The sequence below is a fragment of the Jaculus jaculus genome, chromosome 14, assembly GCF_020740685.1.
Source record: "Jaculus jaculus isolate mJacJac1 chromosome 14, mJacJac1.mat.Y.cur, whole genome shotgun sequence".
Classification (NCBI taxonomy): Eukaryota; Metazoa; Chordata; class Mammalia; order Rodentia; family Dipodidae; genus Jaculus; species Jaculus jaculus.
The window spans coordinates 83,610,639-83,626,666 of NC_059115.1; positions in this window are offsets into that span (position 1 = coordinate 83,610,639).

Here is a 16,028-nt window from a genome sequence, read left to right on the forward strand (position 1 = left end):
GCAAGCAAGCACCTTTAACTGTTGAGTCATCTCCCAGCCCCTTGTTTCTTCTTTCTTTCTTCTTCTTCTTCTTCTTCTTATTTTGGTTTTTTGAGGTAGGGTTTCACTCTGTCCCAGGCTGACCTAGAATCAACTATGTAGTCTCAGGATGGCCTCAAACTCACAGCGATCCTCCTACCTCTGCCTCCCGAGTACTGGGATTAAAGGCATGCACCACCATGCCCAGCCTATTTTTTGGTTTTTTGAGGTAGGATCTCACTCTAGCCCAAGCTGACCTAGAATTCACTATGTACTCTCAGAGTGGCCTCGAACTCATGACATTCCTCCTGCCTCTGCCTTGAGTGCTGGGATTAAAGGAGTGTGCCACCATGCTTGGCTCCTTGTCTCTTCTTAAAAAAGAAGACATGTGGCTGGGGAGATGGCTCAGCAGTTAAAGGTGCTTGCTTGCAAAGTCTGCCAGACTGTGCCCACATAAAGCCAACTGTACAAAATGGTGCATGTATCTGGAGTTTGTTTGCAGTGGCAAGAGCCCCTGGCACAATGCATGCTCTTTCTCTTTCTCTCCCCCTCTTTCTATTCTCTCAAATAAATTAATACAAGTATTTTTTAAAAAAGAAAAATAATGCATTTCCCTATTACTCTTCTAGTCTAACTTATATACAAGATCAGTGAGCTTTGTTCTGAGTAGAAAACAAACATTTAATATTTTCATTGAATCTGTTCAAATTTGTTAATCATAAAAAGTTAAGTGGGCTGGAGAGATGGCTTAGTGGTTAAGGCATTTGTCTGCAAAGCCTAAGGACCCAGGTTTGATTCACCAGACCCACATTAGCCAGATGCACCAGGGGGTGCATGCATCTAGAGTTCGTTTGTAGTAATTGGAGGCTTTGGTGTACCCATTCTCTCACTCTTTCTTTGTCAAATAAATAAAAGAAATAAAATATTTTAAAAATAAAATAAAGTTAATTGTCTTGATAACATTTATACCAAACTGTTCTCCACTTAATGGATCTATTTATTTATTTAGGCAGTTCTGAGTACTGAACCCAAGGCCTTATACACTCTAAGCAAACACTACCACTGAGCTACATTCTCACTGTGTCATTTAATGGATTTAAAAATTCATTTAACCAGCCAAGCTTGGTGGTGCATGCCTGTAATCCCAGCACTCGGGAGACAGAGATAGGAGGATCATCATGAGTTCAAGGCCACCCTAAGACTACACAGTGAACTCCAGGTCAGCCTGAGCTAGAGTGAGACCCTACCTCGAAAAAACAAACAAACAAAAAAATTCATTTAGCCCTCCCCCCATTGTGAGTACCCATAAGTTGAAAAATCCAAAATCTGAAACTTTTCAAGTGCTGACACAATGCTCAAAAACTTTTGGATTTTGGAGCATTTTCAGATTTTGGGTTGTTAGGAATCCATAACTAGTCAAGTACATACAAATATCCCAAAATCCACCACAAAAAGCCTAAGAAAACTGAAACACTTTGTGATACCTTTTGCAAGAGTATTATTACATTAAATTCATAAGAGTGAAATTTATAAACTTAAGTATTGATGTGATCATCATTTAGATGGGTATTGTCTGCTGTTTTCCAGAGAAAGATGAACACCCTGTCACCACGTCCAGGAGAGGCCATTTCTCCAGTCCCACTTGGTGCCTAACTTATAAGAAAAAGTAAGATTTTATCATTACTTTGATTCCTGTTTCTCATATTATGAATGGGGATGGTCATGCATTATTGGTCTTTTACTCAACAATGATCAGACGCTCTTTACACATTAAAGTAATGTCCCTTAGCCTCCATGTGACGTGCATATCTTTCCTGGTTGACATCTTTCTGTGTGCACTTTACTTGCACAGAAGGGCTGCCATGCAGAAATCTGTTTCTTTTCCTGTCGTCAGGTCTGTCAGTCTTATCTGTATGTTGAGGATCTTCTAGACACCTGCATGAAAAAGTCCTCCATTTCTTCTAGAGATCACACCATTCTTTTCAAGCTTTTAACTACCTGGAATATATTTTTGTTTCAATGGTTTATTTTAGATGGCTCAATATCATCTTTTCAAAAATGAGCCAAGTACCTTGTTGACTTGAATGCCCACTCACTCCATCTATATAAATTTCTATTCATATTTGAGTCTATTGGACTTTCAAGTCCATTTTGCTTAACTCTATGGTGGTCTTGTATCTGTACTCAGTTTTGCCCATTACATGGAGATGATGTGTTTTATTATGTGATAATGTCTGTCCCTTTATCACTTTTCTTTTTCAAGGTAATGAGTGAAGCCCTTGCTTAGGACTTCCTTCCAGTCCCCAGTCCTCCAAGTGAGAGTCTCTCATGCTGCACAATTACCAGGCAGGAGAGCAGAAATGAGGGTCCTCTTTATCCATCTCCCTATGATAGGGGATTCCTACTAGCTTCTACCAACTAAACCTCTAAAACCTAGTGAGATCTGTTCCCCATGGAGCAGGCACAGAGCTTGAAGTATTTCTCTTGTTTGAGGTCTCAGAGTAAGTTCTGAGGTTTGGAATTTTCTCCAACTAATGTTAAATAGCAGGCCTGTAATTTCCCCAAATTTAAGAGTATTTTCCCCTGGCTTCCTGGCTGGCTCAGACTTGTGAAAATATTCTCAATTTCAACTTCACTTCCTCTAACATTGTGCAAGGCAGTGTGTGGCAAAGCCTTGGAATATTAAACATTTCTGATGTTTTCACTCTGACTTGCCAATTTCTCATTAAATTTCTTTCCCTTTTTATAAAGACAAATTAGAAAGCAATCACAGTATAACCTTTGACTTTGTTATTTCTTTTTCCTTTGTGCTACCCCGTCCTGTTTCCCTATCTATCACTCTTTTCTATTGATTTTGGATGGTTCCAGTGTTTGCCTTTGTCCTTTGCAGAGACCATTGGTTCTGAATAGATTTAGAAATGGTAGGAGCAACTGGCAATATACCTAATCTCACTGTTGCTACCAAAAGCATCAGACATGGGCTTGCAAATAGGTTTCTGGACTCAGTCTGTGAATATGAAAATAAAGACTGCTGACAGCAGTTGGCAAAGACCTTCAGAGTAGTCACCTATCTATTTATGACAATAAGAGCCAGGAGGACCTATCTCATGTCCTTCTGAACCACTGACAGCATATGTTCAACTTTGGCTGCGAGAGCTGGACAGAGTGTGTGGAAAGAGAATTTTGGATGCACAGTTCATACACTATGGGTGGGTGGCCTTCCTTCCATGGCTCTGAAGAGAAAAGTGAGTGAGCGTGAAGAGGAGGTCACAACATGCAGACTGCTCTAGGCAGCCACTAAGCCACCAGGCACAATACTCTTTTACCTTTCTTCTATGTGAAGTATCCCCTAGGTCTTCACCCAGTCTCTATAGTGGACTACATGAGGAATTAGATGGACAAGGCCAGACAGTGGAAAAGAATTATGGGAACCTTCTAAGTTATCTCCCAGATAGGTAACTAGATAGGGAATAGTTGAAATCTGCTTAAAAATATGAGGGAGGATGGTGGGGAAGTGAGCCAGCACAGTGTCACAGCCTCAGGGATGTGTCATGAAACCAACCACAGAGAGACCTTCGCCCAGGAGAGGTCAAAGGTGCACACTGAACACCCACCTGGAGTGTGCCCAGCTTACCTGCCTGCCTAAGTGTCCCTCCTTCCTCAAGCCATCCCCAGCAGAGGCTCTGTGGTGGTCAGGAGGAGCTCTCCTCCATAGGGAGCATTTTTGGGCTCATGAGAGAGTATGTGGGACAAAGTAAAGCAAGATATGAGCCTGCCCTGTGGCTCGGCAATAGCTCAATGAAAACCTGAGGAGTCATGTGGAAAATGGCGTTTTCATTGGCTTTTGGAGAAGAATGACTCCTGCCCTCCTTGTTCTCAGGCCAACACCAAGACATTCTAGAATTCTCATAAAAGAATAATTTTAGTGGCAACTGAGGAAAGGGGCTCGTATATTGGGGGGGTGACAAAAATGAGTGGCTGATTAGTGAATTCCTGACTGATGAGGTTGGTAATGTGACTCACCTGCTATCAGGCAAGACTGTCCAGGGCAAGTCATTGAGAGGACAAGGAAAAAATGTCTCATAGACACTCACCCATTTCATAGCAAGCTGAGTCATTTGTGGTTCATTTAGGTCTATTGTGCTTAATTTTCTGAGATGCTCAGAAAAGAGCAGGGTCCTTTATCCAACTACAAATCACAGCATTTTAAGGTCATATGTAACTTGATTTCCATCTGTTGGGTCATTCTTACCTTGGTGAATCACCACAACCTGGGCTGGTCTTCAAGTGAAGTGACCTATCTCTTTCTACTCCAATCACATTCCTCCTGATCCAGGAGGGCAAGCCTCTTCTTTCCTGTGATTGAACACATTTCTAGGCTGTGGAGGGAGATACGCTGCCAGCATCACACCCCAACTCACCTGACCCAGCTTTCACTCCCTGTTGGGGAGGTGACTCATAGTCACTCGTGGTGGACTGTTTGGAATCCATTTGTTTGTTTCTGCTTATCTCACCCAGTTCAAGGAGAAGGACATGAAATGTGATAGCATGGATAAAGTCTGAGTTCAGAGAAAAAACTTGTCTTCTCCAATTTAATAAAGGATGCCTACCAAAATTTTCCTGAGAATGGATAAGTTAAGTATATAATATCTTTTAGTAGTGAAAATGAATTACTGTTACATGAAATAGCATGGATACACCTTAGACGCGATGTCTGAGTGGAGAATATCCAGTCATAGAATCGATCTATGCATCTGTCTATCTTAACAGTTTTGGAAAGGTTAAATTGGTTAAGTGAACTGGATGTATGAGTATTTTAGTAATATGTAAAATACTGTGTCCATTAGTTTTCCGTGGCTGCTGTAACAAATTACAGCAAATGAGTTGGCTTAAAACAAAAGATGATTATTTTCTCACAGTTCTGGGGTCCAGAAGGCTAAAATTAGTTTCCCTGGGCCAAAAGTCATGGTATTAGCAGGCCTGTGCTCAGAGGCCCTGGGAAAGGGTCTGTTTCTTGCTTTTTCTAGCTTCTTGTGGCTGCCAACATTCCTTGGCCACCTCACTCTGGTGTCTGTCTCCACCGTCACATTGTCTTCTCTTTCATGATCAAATATCCCTCTGCTCTACTTTATTAGGACACTTGAAGTTGCACTTAGGACCCAACTGGATAAACCAAGGTAACTTTCCCATCTCAACCCTTAATCTAATCTTATCTGCAAAATCTTTGTTACATAAGGCAATAGTTACACGTTCCCTGGATTAGAATGTGGACCTTTGGGGTCCATTGTTCATTATATGAATTCTTACACACACTCTCTCTCTTTCTCTCACACACACACCCAAGCTCAGGCTCAGCAGTGCTGGAATAGCTTGTGCAGGTCTGCAAGAGGTGACTGACTACACAACTCTTCTAGCTCTGAGCTCAGTTAACTCAGGTCAGTATCTTAAAGTAAGTCAGGTGAAACACAATGGAAATTGACAAGTACTGCAAATGAGAACTTTCTCCCAGAGAACTAGTTTAACTGATTAGAAGTAGCTACTCACTTGGTGGGGAAAACAATGGCAAAATTGGCTTTGGCAATGTTTTAGAGTTTCAAATTGGGCTAACCCAAACCCTGCCTCTGCCTCCCCAGTGTTGGCATTAAATGTATGTGCCACCATGCCTGGCTGAACTTTGACCTTTAAAATAAAAAATTATAACAATGCTGTGAGGATGTGGAAATGCTTATCTCCCTATGGTGCTGGTGGGAGTGCAGAATGGTCCCACAACTCTGCAAAGTGCTACAGCAGTTTCTTTTTCATTTTTTTAAAAATATTTTATTTATTTATTTATTTATTTATTTATTTATTTATTTATTTATGAGAGAGAAAGAGAGAATGGGCATCCCAGGGCCTCTAGCCACTGCATATGAACTCCAGACACATGTGGCCCCCTTGTGCATCTGGCTTATGTGGATTCTGGGAAATCAAACCCGGGTCCTTATGCTTCACAGGCAAATGTCATAACTGCTAAGCCATTTCCTCTGTCCCCACTACAGCAGTTTCTTACGTGCTTAAGCACTTACACAGTCCAGCAGCTGCACTCCTGGGCATTTTTCCTACACATCTGAAAACTACCATTCATTCTCACAAAACCCAAACATAAGCTTTACCTAAATAGTTCCAAACTGGAAGCAACCAAAGCACCTTTTAATATGTGAATAATCTATTTTAATTATTACTGTACTGGATGGGCTTCAAACGTATTGTGCTGAGGGACAGAGAGGTAGCTCAGTGATTAAAGTGCTTGCCTGAAAAGTCTAACGACCCAGGTTTGATTCCCCAGTGCCCATGGAAAGCCAAATGCACAAACAGGTTCATAGATCTAGAGTTTGTTTGCAGTGGCTGGAGGCCCAGGTACATCCATTCTCTCTGCCTGTCTCCTCTCCATCTCTCTCTACTGACAAATAAATAAAATTTTTTTTTTAAAAAAAGTATTATGCTGGGCTGGAGAAATGTCTTAATGGTTAAGGTGTTTGCCAAAGGACCTCTGTTCAAGTCCCCAGGAACCACGTAAGCCAGATGCACAAGGGGGTGCATGTGTCTGGAAAGTTTGCAGTGGCTGGGCACCCTGACATGCCCATTCTCTCTCAACCTCTCTTTGCCTTTTTCTCTGTGTCTCTCAAATAAATAAATTAATTATAAAATGTATTATGCTGAGTAATAATAAGCCAGTTATAAAAGGTCCCATTCTGCTTCAATCATTTTCTATTACATTCTCAAAAGGACAAAATCATGGAGATGGAAGTAGACTCATGGTTGCGTGGCATTAAAGGATGTGTGGGGAAGGAAGAGAGGTGGAAACTGTGATTCCAAAGGGGAGGGCTGGGCGAGACTTTGTGATGCTGGAATATTCTGTATCGTGATTGGTGGTACTCTCAGAAATCTGTGTATGTGATGAAATGAAATAAAACCATATGGCAGCGTCATCATTGTATCAATATCATTTCATGGTTTTGATATTTAGTATATAATAAGACATAACCATTAGTGGAGATTGGGTGAAAGATGTAAGGAACCTCTTTGTACTCTTTGCAATTCTTGGGAACTTATAATGAAATTCACAAAACTGAGTAAACATAGAAATTTGAGATTTCAAAAAGAAAAAAACTGTAAAAATGTTGGCCAGGTGTAGTGGCACATGCCTTTAATTACAGCATTCGGGAGGCACAGGTAGGAGGATTGCCATGAGTTCAAGGCCAGTCTGAGACTACATAATGAATTTCAAGTCAGCCTGAGCTAGAGCGAGACCCTACCTCCAAAAAAAAAAAAAAAAAAAGTTGATTTCCCCAGGCATGGTGGTGCCTGCCTTTAATCCCAGCACTCACGAAGCTGAGGTAGAAGAATTGCTGTGAGTTCAAGGCCAGCCTGGACTAGAGCAAGACTCTTCCTCACAAAAACAACAAGAAGAAATGTTGATGTCTTTTAACAATCTACACAAAACCCAATTCCAGTATTCTCCTTTCAAATAGGAGGTCACCTATCTGGTCCACGGTAGTTAGAACCACGCAGTCGCTTAGCGTGGCCGCCATGCACCCACCTTCCAGCAGCAAGCGCTTGTTTCTGCCGACTCTCCACCTAACACGCAATTTTGCCTTTCTTGTCCATGTCCACATCCAGTGTTTATAGAACTTCCTTCTGGCTCCTTTCTCCAGGCCTTATCTGGAGCCAGAGCCCTCATCTTCCTGTCACACCTTCCTGTCACAACCTGTTTCTCCACATTGTGACTTGCTAGAACTTTCTCCTCTGCTGCCTGTTTCTAATCTCTGTCCAAACCGGCCAGGCGGCCTGTTATCACCAACCTCAACCACTGAACAGCAGATGAAAAATATTTTCTGACAAAAGTAGTTTTCTGGAGTTTGATATATTCCCCCTCTTGCCTTTATTATCGCATTTGGACTTTCCCTAGCCTACTGGCTTACAGTAACCCTTGTTTCTCTTCTCTTCCAATAAGTGAATTCCAGCGGGGATCAATAACATTCCCTGAGTAGACCAGGAAATTCCAACTTCGATCATACAGTGAGTAGAGCGGAATTCCTGGCCAGGGCCTCTTGCTGTATGACATTCAGAATCACAGCACCTCCATGGAAGAGTGTACAACCCTGCCCTCGAATGAAGGAGGGGCCTGGGACTGAGACAACTCGAGGCTTTGGCTACCTACCACTCTCTCAGAGTTCCCTCACAATTTCTGCAGCTTCCCACTGGGAACCAATGTCTGTTAATAAGGTTCTTCCTTTCTGGATATGAGTTCTTCCTTTTATAAACTAACTTTACACTTTTTGGCACAACCAAAGTTAAAGTCAAACTATAACATACTTGCAAAGGAGGGGTTCATTCCTCCACCTTACACTTCCATACACGCCTCAGAAACAACTTTGAACTCCTTCCACTGTTTTTCCTGACACTTGCTATACTTATACTTGTGTTAAAGACATACCAGTTTTAGACTGTGGTAATTTGAGCAGAGAATGCCCCCCATAGACTCATGAGTTTTACTGTTTAATGCCCAGTTGGTGGTGTTGTTGGGGAAGGTTGTGGAGCCTGGAGGAGGTATGTCACTGGGGTTTGCCTTGGGGGTTTATATATAGTCCAGCCTTGGTAGCCAGTTCTTGCTACTTCCTCCCTGATGCTATGAAGATACGGTGCCTGGCTGCCTGCTCTTGCTATACTTTCCCCACGAAGATGAAATTTTCCTTCACAACTGTAAGCTGCAATCAACCTTCTTCTGCCATTAGGTTCTTCTGGTCAAATATCCTTACCCCACAATGAGAAAGTAAAGGCTGCATAGATGTTTTCTTTTGATGCTCTAGCTGATGATAGGATGGGAATTTAGTCCTTTTGTTACCACTCCAATACAGTAAATTGATATTCAGTTTTTAAGTTCTTGGGTAAGGCACATAGAATGGAATGATTATATTTTCTCTTTTACGTTTTTATCATCTACAGTTATTGTTTCCTTTCCTGATTTTACAGACTTGTGTGTACTTGTCCTGTGTTTTTCTGGACTCTCCCACAGATCTAGAACATTCTTCTTAAAACTGTTTTCCACATAGTGGAACCTATTGGATTACCTCATTTTTAATCGTAAAATACTTGTTTATTCATTTGAAAGCAGGGAGAGAGAGAGAGAGAAGAGGGACAGAGAGAGAAGGAGAAAGACAGAGGAAGAGAGAATTGATGAGCCAGGGCCTCCTGCCACTGCAGACAAACTCCAGATGCACGCACCACTTTGTAGGTACTGGGGAATGCCTTTACCACTGAGACATCTCTCCAGCTTTTATCTCATTTTTTTTAAACATGGAAGTTAGCTTTTGGGAGCTTAGAGTCTTTTTAACCTAATCAGGCTCATTACTCATAATGTTGGCAGAATATACCTCATCCTAGGATTTTTCTTTTCTCTTTTTCTATGTTACATCCTGAGTCAGCTACATTCTTTGAGGTGCCTTTATGGCAATGTTAAGAATCCCCAGATATATTGAGCAATAGTGTCAATGAATGGCAAACAGAGGCTGGGTTGATGGCTCAGTACCTAAAGGCACTTTCTTGCAAAGCCTGCTGGCCAGGTTCAATTCCCCAGGATCCACATAAAGCCAGATGCACAAAGTGGTGCATGTGCCTGGAATTTGTTTGCGATGAAGAGTCCCTGGCATGCTCATTTTCTCCCTCCTTCCCTCTCTCTCCCCTAACAACAAATAAACAGGAAAGCAAAGGCAAAGGCAAATGCCAGAGAGCTCTTCTCCTGTGTGGCAAAGCTCACAAGGAATCCACCAGTTCAACAGGAGAGACCAATGTAAACATTATGCCCCTGAGGACTTCATTGCATGCAGAAAAGGCTATGTCCTTTAGTCAATACCTTGCTCAATTGAAGGGTCACCTCAAGACACATTGAGGCCAACCCCAAACGAGCAAAAAGCTAGAGCAGCCAGCTAGTCATAGTGCTTGGAGTTGAACAACCCATAAGTTATTTGTAAGGAAATCTGAGCAGTGCACACACAGGTCAGCAATGGACCCTTTTCTCTGAATGCCATGTTTTTTCCTTTTGCTGTTGTTTTTATACCCTCATTTTGGTCAGGCTCATTCTTACTGGTTTTTCAGGAAAAGAGACACTTAGAATGTAAAGTTTTTGAAACATTAAACCTCCAAGAAAAATGCCATCATTCTATCTTCATACTTACCAGTTTGGTTAGGTATAGAACTCTACATTCTTCTGCAATCATGTTATTGGTACCCCTCCATTGCCTTCTAGATTGTGAGATTAGCTGTTGATGAGTTTGATGCCATTCTGTTTTCCACTTGCTTTTTTTCACTCCTCCACTCCCTTGGACACTTTTGTAACTTTTCCTCGTTTTTTTTCCAGTGTATTTTTCCACTGTCATTTAAGATGATGTGGCATGGCAACCCCCCCTTTTTTTTTATTAGACCAGAAACCCAATGGTGGCATTGAGTCTGGTGAATAATACTATATATTAAGAAATATCTTGGGCCAGGCATGGTGGTGCACACCTTTAATCCCAGCACTCAGGAGGCAATGGTAGGAGGATCACTATGAGTTTGAGACTACCCTGAGACTACATAGTGAATTCCAGGTCAGCTGGGCCAGAGTGAGACCCTACCTCAGAAAACCAAAAAAGAAAGAAAGAAAGAAAGAAAGAAAGAAAGAAAGAAAGAAAGAAAGAAAGAAAGGAAGGAAGGAAGGAAGGAAGGAAGGAAGGAAGGAAGGAAGGAAGGAAGAAAGAAAGAGAGAGAGGGAGAAAGAAGTATGTTTTTACTCATTTTGTAAGTTGCTTAAGTTTTGTAGTCTCTTAAACTTTTATTATTCAGATGTAGAACTTTCTGGATTGACCCTCTAATATTTTCTGTTATTTCTTTCCCTCAACTTCTCTGTCTTGCACGGAACCTTTACTATTGGCTGTCATAGTTTGATTTCTCAAGGGCATATTCTTTTGGCATGGTCTTATTGGCTCATGCTGGCCTGGATGATCTTGAGTCCTTGTACCTCCTGCTTCCATCTCCAAGTGCTGCCTGACAAGCACGAGCCACCATGGTCAGCAAGGCTACAGCTCTTCTTTGACCATAAAATGTTCCCTTAGGCTCATTGTTTGAACATTTGACCCCCAGTTGGTAGAGCTGCTTGGGAAGGTTGTGGAACCTTTAGGAAGCCAAGCCTTACTAGGAGTGAGTCAATGGGGGATGGCCTGAAGACTTGACAGCCTGACCCCACTTCCTGTTTTTCCTTCCCTTCCTAACTGTGCTGTGCTAAGCCTCCCGGCATGATGGGATGTGTCTCCCCTGGAACTGTAGGTTGAATGGAACCCTCTCCTTCCTAAGTGGCTTCCTGTCAGGTATTTTGTCCTAGTAATATGGAAGTAACTAGCAGAGGCACTTTTTCTATTCTCTAGTTATCCAACCATAATATCCTGTCCTGAAGTATTAGACATAATATCATTTCTTTGATAATGACATTGATTTTTTTTTGTTTGTTTTTCTGTTCTGTAGCATCTCTACTGTTCTTTCAAATTTTTCTCTCATATGTTTTGTTCTCCTTCAGGTTAGAGGTTTCCATTGAATATATGATGGGTTTTAGTCATCTGATAAAGTTTAAGGCTAAGACATGGCAGAGCTCATTGGAAGCTGTAGACATGGCTTGTTAAGTACAGGCGCTGCTCCAGGGAGTTCAAGTGATCAGCTGTGTGTCATAGTCTGGTACCCACGACTGAGCACTTTATGAACGAAGTGTACTCACTCAAATTGTTGTGGTGGTCAAAAACCATGCCTGTGGCATAGGTATCCAGTAAGGGGCTGGGTGGTACACAGGTGTGTGTACACAAATACTGACAGGAGTGTGCAAGAGTCACAGAGACGGGATGGTCACATGGTAGGCAAGAAAGCAAGTCAAGAAGCCACGCTCCTTTTGTAACATCCCATTCTTAAAACGATCAATCCATCCATACAAAAGTGAACCCATTCCCCTGAGAGTGTTGCTAAGTCCTTCTGAGGATAGTGCCCCGTGTTTAATCACTTTCCACTAAGCCTCACCTTTTAATGATCCCACCTTCTAATTCCCGCATACCAAGCTTCCAGCTCATGAATCTTTGTGGAACAAACCACATTCAAGCCAATATTATCCTTTCAATTGGGCTTCCTAAAACGCCAGGGTCTGTAGATCTTTGCACTGTGATTACGTTTCTTTCCAGTCTTCTGCCTGTGTACTAGACTTCTAGCTGCCATTATTCTGGAAGCCAGAGAGGGAAGTAGCGAAAGGACACTGCATCAGAGCACATCTCTATCCCATCTTCTGTTTCCAACAGAGCCTCTCTCTCTCCTCCCCTTCTTTATGTTTTAAGATATGCTGAATATGCTAATATTCTGGGATGGGAACCTGTTTTGTTCAAATTTTCTAGACAATAATGCCTAATTTCCATAAGTGTTGGGGAGACATAAAGGTGGATTGGTAAGTGAAGGATGATATGGTGTTAAGAATTTTCTTTCGATTAACTTTTAACAGTCTTGTTTTCATTTCCACAAACCTCATCTTTTAAAATACCTCACACCCAAATCCCTATGGCTCCCCAGCTTTCTGTGGTGTAAACTGGCTGGCTTCTCCTGGGTACCTCCCTAAGGGAGCACCTGAATGTTACTTCTCCCAGCATTGCACATCAGTCATGACTCCCACGCCCATGCCTTTGGAGACATTTTAAACCTCAAAATTGCCTTTGTTTCCTGGTGTTTGTGTGTGTGTGTGTGTGTGTTTATTTGCATGTTCTCACTGATATAAATGTATATATTTGTTTAATGGACCATGTTTAATTGAACCCCTGACAGGAATTTCCAGTGAACTTACAGGAAGATGGTAGCAATTTCTCTTTGGCTTTACTCCAATTCTTAGGAACATTTGAGATCTTATGACACACCTAAGGAAAATCGCTGCTTGAGCATCCCATGGCTCTCTGAAAATGCTGTTTCCTTAAACATCCTTGATGTAATGTGTGTTTTATGTACTGGATATGTCTGCCAAAACCTGTCTGGTTATTTTTGTATGCATTTTGCAATAAATATGTTTTGTGATTCATATTCCAAGCTTTAGTGTTCAGGGTAGGATCAGTGAACATTGTGTAATGTCATCATTTCCCAATAGAAATCTAGATCATAAGCCCTCAGAGTTTAAAACTCAAAGGCTAAGGGTTGGCTGCCTAGAGAGAGACAATGTTTTCACTAAAAACAAAAGAACAATCTTTTCACAAGCACAAAAATGTGTTCTCCACCTCCTTTGAAATGCCATAAAATTGCTCAAAGGGAAAAGGCCCTTGAGTGTCCAGAGCAACCACTCATGCAACACTCAGACCTCTTGCTTTCTCACCAACCTCCACACACGGGGGCCGTATCCCTCTGGGGACAGAAAACTTACTCTATCCTCCGTCAGCCTCTTCACATCTTTCTGCCTTAACTGCTGTATTGACCACCTACAGTTTATTGAATGCTATGTGCTCAACTCTCTACAAAGATCTTGACAGACATCTTTTTTAGTCCTTACCTCAGCTCTGGAAATGTTAGTCTCATTTGACAATTGAGGAAGCTCTGAGGGCCTCACTACTTGTCCAAGACCCACAGCTGGTGAGTTCAGGGCCAGCTGGTGGGCGATATTTGGTCTGGATACAACTCTTTGTTCTTTTTGTTTTTCTTCTTGTCCAGCTCATAGTCCCCCCTCTCTATAATTTCCACCCACCAAAACCAGGCTGTTTCTGTTCTTTGGGAACATAGAGGGGAAAAAAGCCAAACCTCTCTTCCACATGAGCACTCTTCAACTATTTCAAGATATTTATCTGATGCCCATTCTACTCCAGGGTAAAGCTTTCCTGAACAAAAAAAAAAACAACAACTAAGAAAAGAAGATCAATATCTGCTTGAAGGGTATTAAGTGTAGTGCTCGCTTTGGTTTCTAAGCTGCCTCTCATAGGAGACTCTTTCAACCTCTTACCGGTTTGCACTGGGTCCTCGTACTGTGTGGACAAAGGCTGCTGCCAGGTATCGGCCCTGATTCCACCCACCTTTGTGAAGGGCATGGCTGAGCATCCTGACCTTCCTTCAGTACAGCCAGCACATTAGACCCTGAAGTTACCCCACTTTAGATGGCCGTCCTTCAGGAGGATACCCTGCTGAATTTCAGAGCACAGCGATTGCTTAATAAAAGGACTTTGGGTCTTTTTGTTGCAAGCTAAGGTCTCACTATGCAGCCTAAGCTAGTCTAAAATAGTGCTTCTATTGTCTCCGCCTCTGGAGTGCTGGGGTGACCTGGTGGGCCACCAGACCCAGCTAACAGAAGGCATCATAGAGACTTTGCAAAACATTATTAAAGCAGTTTCAAATCATAGACTGGGGCTTGAGTGATGGCTTAGGTCCTTGCCTGTGAAGTCTAAGGACCCGAGTTTGATTCCCAAGGACCCACGTAAGCCAGATGCACAAGGTGGCGCAGCATCTGAAGTTCATTTGCAGTGGCTGGGGGCCCTGGCACACCCACTTTCCCTCTCTTTATCTCTTCCTCTCAAATAAATAAATATCTTTTAAAAATCATAGACTGTCTTCAAGTGCCATACACATCCCAACAGATAGTCCTGTTCCTTGATTGTAAGGTTTGCTTTTCTGTGCTCTTCCGCACATCTGCCTGACCATAACCCTTAAGCAAGCCTATGTAGAGGCCATTACAGAGGCCTGGCCTGCTGAGTGAGAAGCTTCAGGAAGGGACAAAAAGCTCTTGTAAGCATCTCTAAGGGATTCTCACCATCACCTGAAGCTTGGAAAGCATTGCTTTAGGGAATCTCATTACCTAAGTTTCAGTAGTTGTATGTATTTAAACACTGGACAAGAAACAGCTAAAGGAAGACTGTACTGGTATTAATTTTATTGGGCCATGGTACCCAAATAGGTGGTCAAAGATTATTCCACAGATTCCTTTTTAAAAATTTTATTTATTTATTCATTTATTTATGAGAGAGAGAGAGAGAAAGAAACAGAATGTGAGCACCATGGCCTCCAGCCAAAGGAACTTTAGGTGAGTGCGCCCCTTTGTACATCTGGCTTATGTGGGTCCTGGGGAACTGAACCTTGTTCCATTGGCTTTGTGGGAAAGTGCCTTAATTGCCAAGCCATCTCTCCATCTCTAGAGATTTCTTTTCTTTTGAATCTCAATGTTTGTAATTAACGCTTCTGAAGCTGAGACAAGTGAGTTCACTGCCATGGTAAATGATAAAAAAGCAAGTCAGGACTGTGTATTTCCATGCTTTTTTCTTTCTTTTATAAATATTTGATTGCTTATAAGCCATGGTTTTTCACACCTAGTAATTGTACATGTTAGTGGATTCACTGTGATACGTTCACCCATGTATTGATGGTGACCACCCACCCCTTCCCCACTCCTTACTACCCTGCTCAGGGCCTAGTAACCAGTATTCTATTTTTACATCTAGCTTTTTTGTGTTTGTTCACACATAATGGAGAACATGGAATACTTGTCTTTCTGTATCTGTCTTATTCAGTTTTATGTTTCAAGTCTCTTAATGAACTTCTTTTGCTGCTGTAATTTTTTAAAATTTATTTATTTATTTGAGAGCGACAGACACAGAAAGAAAGACAGATAGAGGGAGAGAGAGAGAATGGGCGTGCCAGGGCTTCCAGCCTCTGCAAATGAACTCCAGATGCGTGCGCCCCCTTGTGCATTTGGCTAACGTGGGACCTGGGGAACCGAGCCTCGAATCGGGGTCCTTAGGCTTCACAGGCAAGCGCTTAACCACTAAGCCATCTCTCCAGCCCTGCTGCTGTAATTTTTTAAAAGTACTTTATTTTTATTTTTTTTATTGGATGAGAAAGAGGGAGAGAGACAGAATGGGCACTCCAGGGCCTCCAGCCACTGCAAATGAACTCCAGACATGTGCGCCCCCTTGTGCATCTGGCTAACGTGGTTCCTGGGGAATCAAACC